This window comes from Chiloscyllium punctatum, unplaced genomic scaffold (genome assembly GCF_047496795.1).
Source record: "Chiloscyllium punctatum isolate Juve2018m unplaced genomic scaffold, sChiPun1.3 scaffold_220, whole genome shotgun sequence".
In the NCBI taxonomy this organism is placed as follows: Eukaryota; Metazoa; Chordata; class Chondrichthyes; order Orectolobiformes; family Hemiscylliidae; genus Chiloscyllium; species Chiloscyllium punctatum.
The window spans coordinates 232,914-243,212 of record NW_027309954.1 but is presented as its reverse complement, the minus strand read 5'-3'; positions in this window follow the sequence as shown (position 1 = coordinate 243,212).

The window sequence follows — 10,299 nt, the reverse complement described above, 5'->3', positions numbered from 1 at the left end:
AGCTGCAGCATCATCACACTTGTCAGCACATTGAGCCGTTAAACAGGAACCAGGGATAACCCAGTCAGGCCTTTGGCCCAGCCCAATAAGACTCGGAAGAAGTCATTCAGTCCCTTGAGTCACTTTCACAGGAACAGTAGGAGGCCAATCCCACCTCAATGCACTTACACAGAGGCAGAATGAGGTAATTGATACTGATTCCTGATGAATAGCTTCTGCCCGGAACGTCGATTCACCTGCTGTGCTTTTCCAGCAAACGTTTGTCTACTCTGATCTCCAGCAACCGCAGTCCTCGCTGTTTCCTAATTGATGCTCTAATATAATGACCAAGTGGGGCAGAGGCTGCACAGACAGACTGCTCCACGTTGTTCCTCGTAGCTCCGTCGCTCATGAGACACACGTGGGACTTTAATGTAGTTTTCTAGTGGAGAGGAGGGAAGCCATATGTCTTGTTTGAAGTCACAAGAAGGCAATAATCATCTCTGACAAGACAGCCTGGTGTTCTCTATGGAGGGAGGAAGCTGGTGGGAATGGCTACCTGTTTCAGATGGAAGGTATTGTGGCTGCTGTTGCGAATTGTGAGCAACCTGACATTCAGTACGGGTTCACACACCGACAGCCCAATAACATGGGGCGAGTTAATTTAGGCATATAAACTATTAGGAAGGTCACGTTAGACTGATGAATGGACTATCTAAGATCAAATAATGCTGATCTTGTTCATGTTGACCTTGTCTAGTGCATGTCCTGTTCAGTGTAACCTGTATGTCTTACTCTGTCCAAGTATATTTCCACCCTATGATCTTTCTGGCCATGCTTACGATGATCTGTCTCCACTGCTCATAAATAAAGTGTTTCCCTGTCCTGAGGTACATGTGGCAATAAATCAAACCAATAAATCCTGGGTAAAGTATGGAATTTCTCACTCTATCAATGTGACTTTTGGAAATAAATTATCGCTGCCACTCCTCGTGTTTAACGTCACCATTTCTTCTTCTCTCAAAGTTCTACTAATTAAACAATCAGCTTCTTCACTCTATCCTCGTGATACCATCACGCATGTCTATGGTAAGGAGATCATTCGTTACAAAGGAGATCAAATCTGTAGAGAGTGTCCCAACCACTGTCTCAGCAAGGAACGACAACAGCAGGAAGATGGCATTACTTACGAACTTGAATCATCTTACAATGAAGGACAGCCTACCATTGACTGCACCCATTACTTACACAGGGTTTGATTTGGAGCAGTCAGCATCGACTTGTGAGTGGGAGATCATGCTTCCCAAATTTGTTAGAGTTCGTTGATGAAGTGACCAAGAAGGTTGATGAGGGCCGAACGGTAAACGTAGTCTCTATGGGTTTCAGTGAGGCCTTTGATATGTTTCCACATGTTCTGGAAGGTTCCATCACGTGGAATGCTGGGGGAACTGGCCAATTGAATACACAGTTGGCTTGATGGTAAGCAGGGGGTTTAATGGAAGAATGCTTGTCAGACTGGAGACTGGGTCCATTGCTGTTTATCATCTATGAATTGGTTGACAATGTACAAGGCATGATTAGTCAGTTTGCAGATGACACTAATATAATTGGTAGTGTGATCAGTGAGGACGTTTATCAGAAATTGCAGCAGGACCTTAATCAGGTAGGGAAGTGGGCAGACAAATGGCAAATAGAATTTAATATAGATGCATGATGTCTTGCATTTTGGAAACTGAACTCAAGGTAGCAGGTTCATGGTGAATGGGAGGACCTTAAGGGGTGTAGTGGGCAGAGAGACCTTGGCGTTCAGGTGCACGGTTCTCTGAGAGTGGAGTTACAGGTAGACAAGGCAGTGAAGAAGGCATTTGACACACTGACCTTCAACAGGCCGGATATTGAGTATGGAAGTTGGGAATTTATGCTGCAGTTATACAGAACTTTGGTAAGGCCGCACTTGGAGCATTCTGTTCAGTTTTTGACACGTTGTATTAGGGAGCGTTTAATGAAATTAGAAAGCGTGCAGAAGAAATTAACATGGATGTTGCCAGGACCCAATGGTCTGAGTTATAGGGAGACGTTGGACAAGCGAGGACCTTTTCTATAGAGTGTAGGAGACTGAGGGGGGACCTTATAAAGCTGTATAGGATCATGAGGGGTATGGATAGGGCGACTGCTCTCAGTCTTTTTCCAAGGTTTAGAGAATTGAGGATTAGATGGGATCAGTTTACATTGAGAAAGGAAGGAATAAAAGGGAATCTGAGGGACCACTTCTTTACACAGAAGGCTGGTACATGGATGAGCTGCCAGCAGATGAGGTTGAGGGTGGTATATTAACAACATTTTAAAAGCATTTGGATAAATATGTGGATGGGAAAGGACGAGAAGGATATGGGCCAAATGCAGAGAAATGGGGTTAGCTTGGATGGACATTTCCAAGGTGGAATCAAACCTCTCTGTTAATTCAAACCAAACACCCAGAAAAGCTGGCCTCACCTCGTAATCTGTTAAAATATGAGTGACACAGATCTCCTACATTCCACTATTTAAACAAACATTCAAAAATTAGTTTGTTAACGTCAAGAGTGAACACTAAATAACAGCTGTTCAAAAATACAAGACCATCTTTTCTGAGCTACTTGCTATCTGTTTCCAACTCCATAAAAATATGCTGTTCTACCAACCCACATATTAAACCTTGCAATCGCAAGACCATACAGTCTCTATCTTCCCCGCTGTGTTCTCTCTTCCAGCCGCTGATCTCCCCGGGTCACGTTTTGTTTTACTGCAAGTAGGTTTGACATGAACATGTATCTTTGATAGAGAGTGCTTTTGAGAGGGACATTTAGCACTCCTGCTCTGCAGCAGTTACTCTGCTGTTGGATGGCAGTGGCTCTTCCCCTAGTGTTTAAAATGCTGGGTTTATATCCTCCCCATGGTACAATAATTCTCATAATTTGATTGTTTTCCAGGTGTCGGAACAATAATATTCAAATTCAGTTGGCTTCTGGTATCCTGAGCATTATTTTAACTACTAATACGTCATCCCCACCTGCTTCACACTACGCTGTTTCAGAGTTTTTATCTGCCACCTGCTTGACTCAATGCTGTGCCCTCTTCAGGTGCTGTTGAGCTAACTCACCTACTCCATCTAATCTCTCCCTCACCTCACATACATAGTCCAAGTGTGAAATCTCCGACTTTGGTCCTGTCAATTTAGACTTAATTCAATTCAAAGGACTTCACTTCATGTACGAACATTAACTCAAAGGAAGTAAACTGAGTAGATTTATTTCGGGCATCTTCGATGATAAGCAATTTAATGTGACACCTTTGTCCCAATCATTTGGCCAATACTGACAGTACGTTGTTGACATGGTCTTCAGCGTATGATGCTAACTTTCCAATGCTCCATGGGATTCAGGATGGGACGCCCCTGATTTGAAGTGCTGTATGCCTAAGCTATCCATGACTTCCTAAAACAGCTGAGCAGTAAAATGAGACCCTTGGTCTAACTGAATCTCTATGCGGAGCCCACAGCGAGTAAAACAAGCTACCAACTCCTGCACTTCCCTTTTTGCCTTAACACTCCATAATGGAATTGCCTCTGGAAATCTGATAGACACATCCATTATGCTCAGCAAATATTGGTTTCTTTTATTTTTATTTTAGAAAGGGGAGCTACACAATTAATCACAACCCACATGAAAGGGTCTTCGAATGCAGGAATTTGCAACAAAGGTGCTGGTTTTATTACTGCCTGTGACTTATCTACCATTTGGCATGTGTTACATGTACAACAAAAAATAACCACGTCCTTGTGCATTGCGGGCCAGTAGAATTGGTTATGTACTTTAGCCTGAGTTTTCCGTAAACTTAGGTGACCACCTGCAGTTAGTTGATGTGCTACCCGTAACACGGTATGCTACCAATAACACAATCTGGTGCACTTCGGCCCATTTCCCTTCTGTACTAACCTACCGTTTTTCTCCGTGTTCAGGTTTTACCTGCACCGTTACATCAAACAGGGGGTCAGTTCACTGAGCATCAACTCTTTTGTCTTTTTTTTCGTTTGTCCTTTCTGCTGTTAACTTATGACAGTGGGATCTTGTTACTACACTGTCTGGAAAATTCCTGGGTATATTTGCTTTAACTCCTCAGTCCCCTCGTTTTAATTTGAATTCTCCACCACAAGGGGTGACTCTCCCACCTTGGATCCTATTAAATCATTCACAAGAACACACTGCATTCCTGGGACTGACAATCTGTCACTCACTCTTACTGTTAGATCCCCAATCTTGATGTTTCTGTCCCCATCCTTAATTTCTGTCCTAATTCAACAAATTATCTCGCTCTTGAGTAACATGTCAGAAAGAGTGAAAATACAAATGGTTGGAGTGCCAGGCCTCTAGGAATTCTCTGGCATGTCTTTGCTTAGCCTGTCCCAGGATACATCCAACCACAACGCCCTAAACAAACACATAGATCTAGATACCATCTATCAACCTCTCAGAAAACGAACAGGAAATGACATCACCATAAACCCCAGGAACCCCATCCAGGACAAACATATAAATAGAAAGCAGGAGACAACAGCTTCGCTTCACTTGGAGGTCGCCACTGATGATGTTACCTAGCCAGGTAATGAAATGTCTAGATATCAATCCTACAGCTCAGCGAGCAAACCTACACCCTAAACCTCAACCTGAACTACAAATTTTCACAAACCGTGCATTTGCAATTTAAGTCTTTTCAACTCTACTGCAGTTGCCTGTTTCTCTGACACACCAAAGTGCTTGACCAACTCCATTACAATTTCAGCTTTCCTTTTGTCCCTGGTTGAACCCAATTCTAACCTACTTGCTAATTCTAAATATATTCCGTCTTCTGCTTTTCTAAACTTCTTTGGCAAATTTGGGAACCTCTTTAGTAATATTATAAGCCATTTCTCTCAGTTTTAATTGAACCGACCACAAGTTAACAGAATTCAATTAATTTTCTCACCGGTTTTATTTGAAGATTTAGGTCAATAAATGCCACGTGTTGGAATCTGCTGGGACCTTTTGTACCCCCAATCTGTTCAAGTCGGTCCAAATCCCATACGGCGATGCTCCAAACTGTTATGACATCAATGTCGAACCCCTCTGTTAATTGAAACCACACACCCAGAAACGCTAATCTCACATCATAATCTTTTGAAAAGTGGGTGACAGAGAACTCCTAAATTCCACTAATTAATTAAAAACAACAATTTTTATGTATGCAAGTTAGCTTGCTGAACTTGAAGGTTTGTTTTCGGAAGTTTCATCACCATGACTAAGTGACATCATCAGTGAGGGTTTGCGCTGAAGCTCTGGTGGTATGTCCCGCCTCTCTATTTATAGGTCTTGGTTTCTTAAGGTGGGTGATGTCATTTCCAGTTCTCTTTATTACAAGATAAGATAGATAGGATATAAATTGATGTTTTTACTGATGGACCTCTGGTTACAATGCCATTTCTCTAAGAACGTCCTTGCGTGTTTTAGTATGTGTGTGTTGTTACAGTCGAAATGGGGCCCTTCTTTTTCTGTATTATGGAACATAGTGATAGTGGGTCGTGTCTTTCGGTGACCAGTTGGTGTTCATGTATCCTGGTAGCATGACAACAAGACCATTTCAATATCAGAAAAATGATTTTGTATACACTGTTTAATCAATGTGTGTGCAGATATTTTTCATGTGTGCACAACACATTCTAAATGAATAGCAGTTATCGAAAAATGATGCACATGATGTATAAAATAGAAGAAACATTACTTTGTGCTCATCTAATGTGATATGTTCCCCTTTTCTCAATGTTCCCTCCTTTTTCTGGAATTCTCTACACTATACTCTCATTCTTATCAGGATGTTTATTATAAATTCTTGCTTGTGGTATCGCAACGTATTTCAGTTAATCCATTTTCTACAGGGAATTCAATATATTGACCTGCAGAGTTCTTTCCAAAGCTAGTGTCTATCGTATTATCGGAGATTAAAATTCTGGCATCAGACCCAGCATTTGAACAGATTCCTCTGTTGTACATGTACTGTACAAAGGACTACAGCACACCGCAATTACCAAAACATTGAGGGATGTACATCTACTTCTTTAGATAATCAAGTTTTCTAATTTTTCACATTTCCTCGTCTATATCCTCTCTCTCATTCTCTCTTTGTATCTAGTTAAGAAATTTGCCAATTATTCTTTATGTCCCATCTCTCAAAAATTCTTCTTTCGTTTTATATCTATTGCTCTCTTTTTGAAGTAATGTGATTATAATTGAGCAATGTAACTACAAAGACACGAGGAAGGAGCTGGCCAAAGTAAATTGGAAGGGAAGCCGAGTAGGGAAGACCATGCAGCAGCAATGGCAGGAACTTATGCGGGATAATTCGGAGGGTATCAGAAACTCTCCCCAAAAAAGATGAAACGTACTCATGGGAGGATAAGCCAGCCATAAGGCATCAAAACAAAAGAGAAAACATACAATGTGGTGAAGATGATTGGGAATCCAAAGAGTGCCTTGGCTCTGAAAATACATAAGGCTGGTATCACTGACACTACAGGGCTCTTCATCATGGTCAGGGAGAGAACCAGAGGGAAACACATTCAATTTAAACACAGAAAATGGTATTACTCAAGGAAAACGATTCAGGTGAATTAAACAATTGAATTAAAATCAGTTATTTTTTTATGGATTGTGTCAGATTAGAAGCATGACCTCAGCTGAGTGAGAATTTGGAAATGAAAGTGTTACCACATCAGAAACCAGAGCTGGACACTGAGTACAGGGTTGATGGGTGAAAGAGTCTCGATGTGAACGAGGGGACAGACAACAGAGTTGCATTTCAGATAATGCAGCTCAAAACTGCGTATTCATGGAGTGCTGTAAACCACAATAGCAGGAGAAGCAGAACACCATTCAACCACCACCTGTCAAATTTTGACCAGGGATAATCTCCTTAGTCTGCCATTACAATCAACACGATCTATGTTTCAGCAATGACTGTGGGTGGACATGTCAGGGTCAGAACCATGTGAACCTAAACCTGATGCTAACCCATTAATGTTACTGCACCTGAGCAACAGATCTGATCGGAGCTTCGCAGTCCTGCCACATTCACTCATAAATGGTGATAGATGATTAAACAAATGACTGGAGGAAAGGGCTCAACAAACAACCCCATTGCAGATAATGGAACAGACCAACGCATCAGTGTAAAAGACAAAAATGTAGTATCTGCCTGATCCTCAGCCAGAAGTGTTGAATCGATGATCCACTTCACCATCGCCATGATGCCCGCAGAATCACAGATGCCATTCTTTAATCAATTCTATTCGATGCACGTGAGATGAAGAAACATCTGAGCACAGTAGATACGACAAAGGCAATGGGCCCTGACCCCATTCCTGAAATAGGACTGAAGACTTGTGCTGCACAACAAGCTGTGTCCCTGGGAAGCTGTTTCATTCCAGCTCCAACTCTGACATCTCCTTGGCAATGTGGAAAATTACTCAGCTATGGCCAGTCCCCTCAGAGGAGAATAATTACAATCTGACCATTTACCACCCCCTCAGTCCCATTACGGCAGTCAAGTTAATGGGAGTTCTTTTTGACAGAGCTGTCAAGCAGCACAGAAAAAAACCTGATCAGTGTGGTTTCTGATAGGTCCCCATGTGGAGCTGGTGCTGTTGTGGAAACGTCACTGGATTACTAATGCTCTGGCAGCTGGTGGAAGTTCAAAACAATTAATAACATAGCTGACAAATTACTACTCCTTCAGTACAGTCACGATAGACAAATTGGTGGGAATTATTTTTGACAGAGCTGTCAAGCCGCACAGAAATAACCTGCTCAGTGTGGTTTCTGATAGGTCCCCATGCGGAGATGGTGCTAATGTGGAGATGTCACTGGATTACTAATCCAGACCAGACAAATGCTCTGGCAGATTCTGGAAGTTAAAAATAATTAATAAAATATTAAGATGCAAAATCTGGTGTCAGTAACAGTGACCTTGAAGCCAATGTTGATTGTAAACATCGATCTCCTTCCCCAATGTACTTTCAGGAAGTGAATCTCCCGTGCTTTCCTGGTCTGGCCTAAAAGTGACTCCAGACGCACAGACATGTGATACACTCTTCAATGGTCTCTGAATCGGCCAAGCAAAACACTGTATTGTATCAAACTGTTCCGAGGTCTTAAAGGATAAAACCAGACAGAACACCCGACAGCAGCCTCGGTACTGGAAAAGGGAACGGTAAACAATCCTGTCGCCCCTGCAGAGACCTCCTTCCTAACATCTGAGAGTTTGTAACAATTTTCCCACAGACTACACAGAAACGCCGGTAAAGGAGGACGACAGTGAAGGAACGCTGATATATTTCCAAGTCAGGGTGGTGATTGGCTTGGAGGGGAACTTGAAGATGGTGGTGTTCCCATACAGCTGCTGCTCTTGTCCTTCTGGATAGACGTGGTCATGAGTTGGGAAGATGGTGCTGAGGATCTTTGGTGAATCATTTCAGTGCAACTTGTAGATAGTAAAAGTCTGCTGCTGAGCGTTGATGGTGGAGCATTGCGGATGAAACGACACTCAAACTCGTTGCTTTGTCCTGGATGGTATCAAGCTTCTTGATGTTGCTGGGGCTACAATCATCCAGGAAAATCGGGAGTACTCTATAACACCTCTGACTAATGCATTGTAGATGGTGGACAGACTTTTGGAAGTCAGGATGTGAGTTACTCGCCGCAGTATTCATAGCTTCTGACCTGCTCTTGCAGTTACTGTGGGCAAGTCCAGTGAGTTTCTGAGCAATGATTACCCCCCAGGATTTTGATACTGGGGGATTCAGTGATAGTAGCACCATTAAATGCCAAGGGGCAGTTTTTAGATTGGAGTTTAGTGGTGATGGTCAGAGTCTGGCATTTGTGTGGCGTCAATATTACGTGCCACTTGTCAGCCTGGATACTGTCCAGATATTGTCGCATGTGGACATGGATTACTTCAGTATCTGTGGAGCCACAAATGTTGCTGAACATTGTGCAATCATTGGCGAGCATCCCCACTTCTGACATTATAATCGATGCAAGCCATTGATGAAGCAGTCCTGAAGACGCTTGGGCCTAAACCACTGCCCGAGGAATTCCTACAGACTTGTCCTGGAGCTGAGTTGACTGACCTTCATCAGCCATGACCATCTTCCTACGTGTCAGGTGTGATTCGTACCAGCGGGGAGTTTGACCCGGATACCCATTGATTGCAGTTTTGCTAAGGCCACTTGATGTCACACTTGGTCGAAGGCAGCTTTGATTTAAAGCCCCTGTCTCTCTCCCCCCACCTCTGGAATTCAGCTCTTTTGTCCATGTTTGAGATAATGAGGTCAGGAGGTGAGTGGCTGTGGTGGATTCAAACTGGCGTCATTGACCAGGTTATTGCTGAGCAGGTGCTGCTTGAAAGGACTGACACCTTCCATCACTTTACTAACGATTGCGGGTAGACTGATGGGTTGGTAATTGGCTTGATTGGATTTGTTCTGCTTTTTATGTATAGGAGATACTTGGGTATTTTTCCACACAATCAGGTAAATGTCATTGTTGCAACTGTATGGGAACTGCTTGGCTAGGGATGTGGCAAGTTCTCGAGCACAAGTTTTCAGCACTATAGCCAGAATGTAGTCAGGGTATGTATCCTTTGAAGTATCCAGTGTCTACAACCGTTTCTGGACATCGCGTGGACTAAATGGAATTGCTGATGACTGGTAACTGAATTACTGAGGAACACTGAAGGAGGCCAAGATGGATCATTCACTCAGCATTTCTGACTGAAGATTGTTGTGAATGCATCAACCTTATCTTTTGCACTGAAGTGCTGGGCTATTGCATCATTAAGGATGGGGATATTTGTGGAATATCCTCCTCCAATGACTTGTTTGATTGTCCCTGCCATTCCTCGACGAGATGTGAAAGAACTGCAGATCTTCGATCTGATCCGTTGCTTTTGGGATCACATAGCTCTCTCTATTACTGATTGCTTATGCTGTTTGGCGCACAAGTTGTCCTGTGTGGTAGTTTCGTCAGGCTGACACATCATTTTTAGGAATGCCTGGTGCTGCTCCTGCCATCCTGCACACTCCATTGAACCAGGGCTGATCCTCTGGCTTGATGGTAATTGTTGCAAGGGGGATGTGCCAGGCCATGAGGTTGTACAATTGATGACTCACAACACCTTATGGAAACCCAGAATTGAACTGCTAGATCTGTTCGAAGTCTGTCCTATTTAGTACGGTGACAGTGCCACCCAATA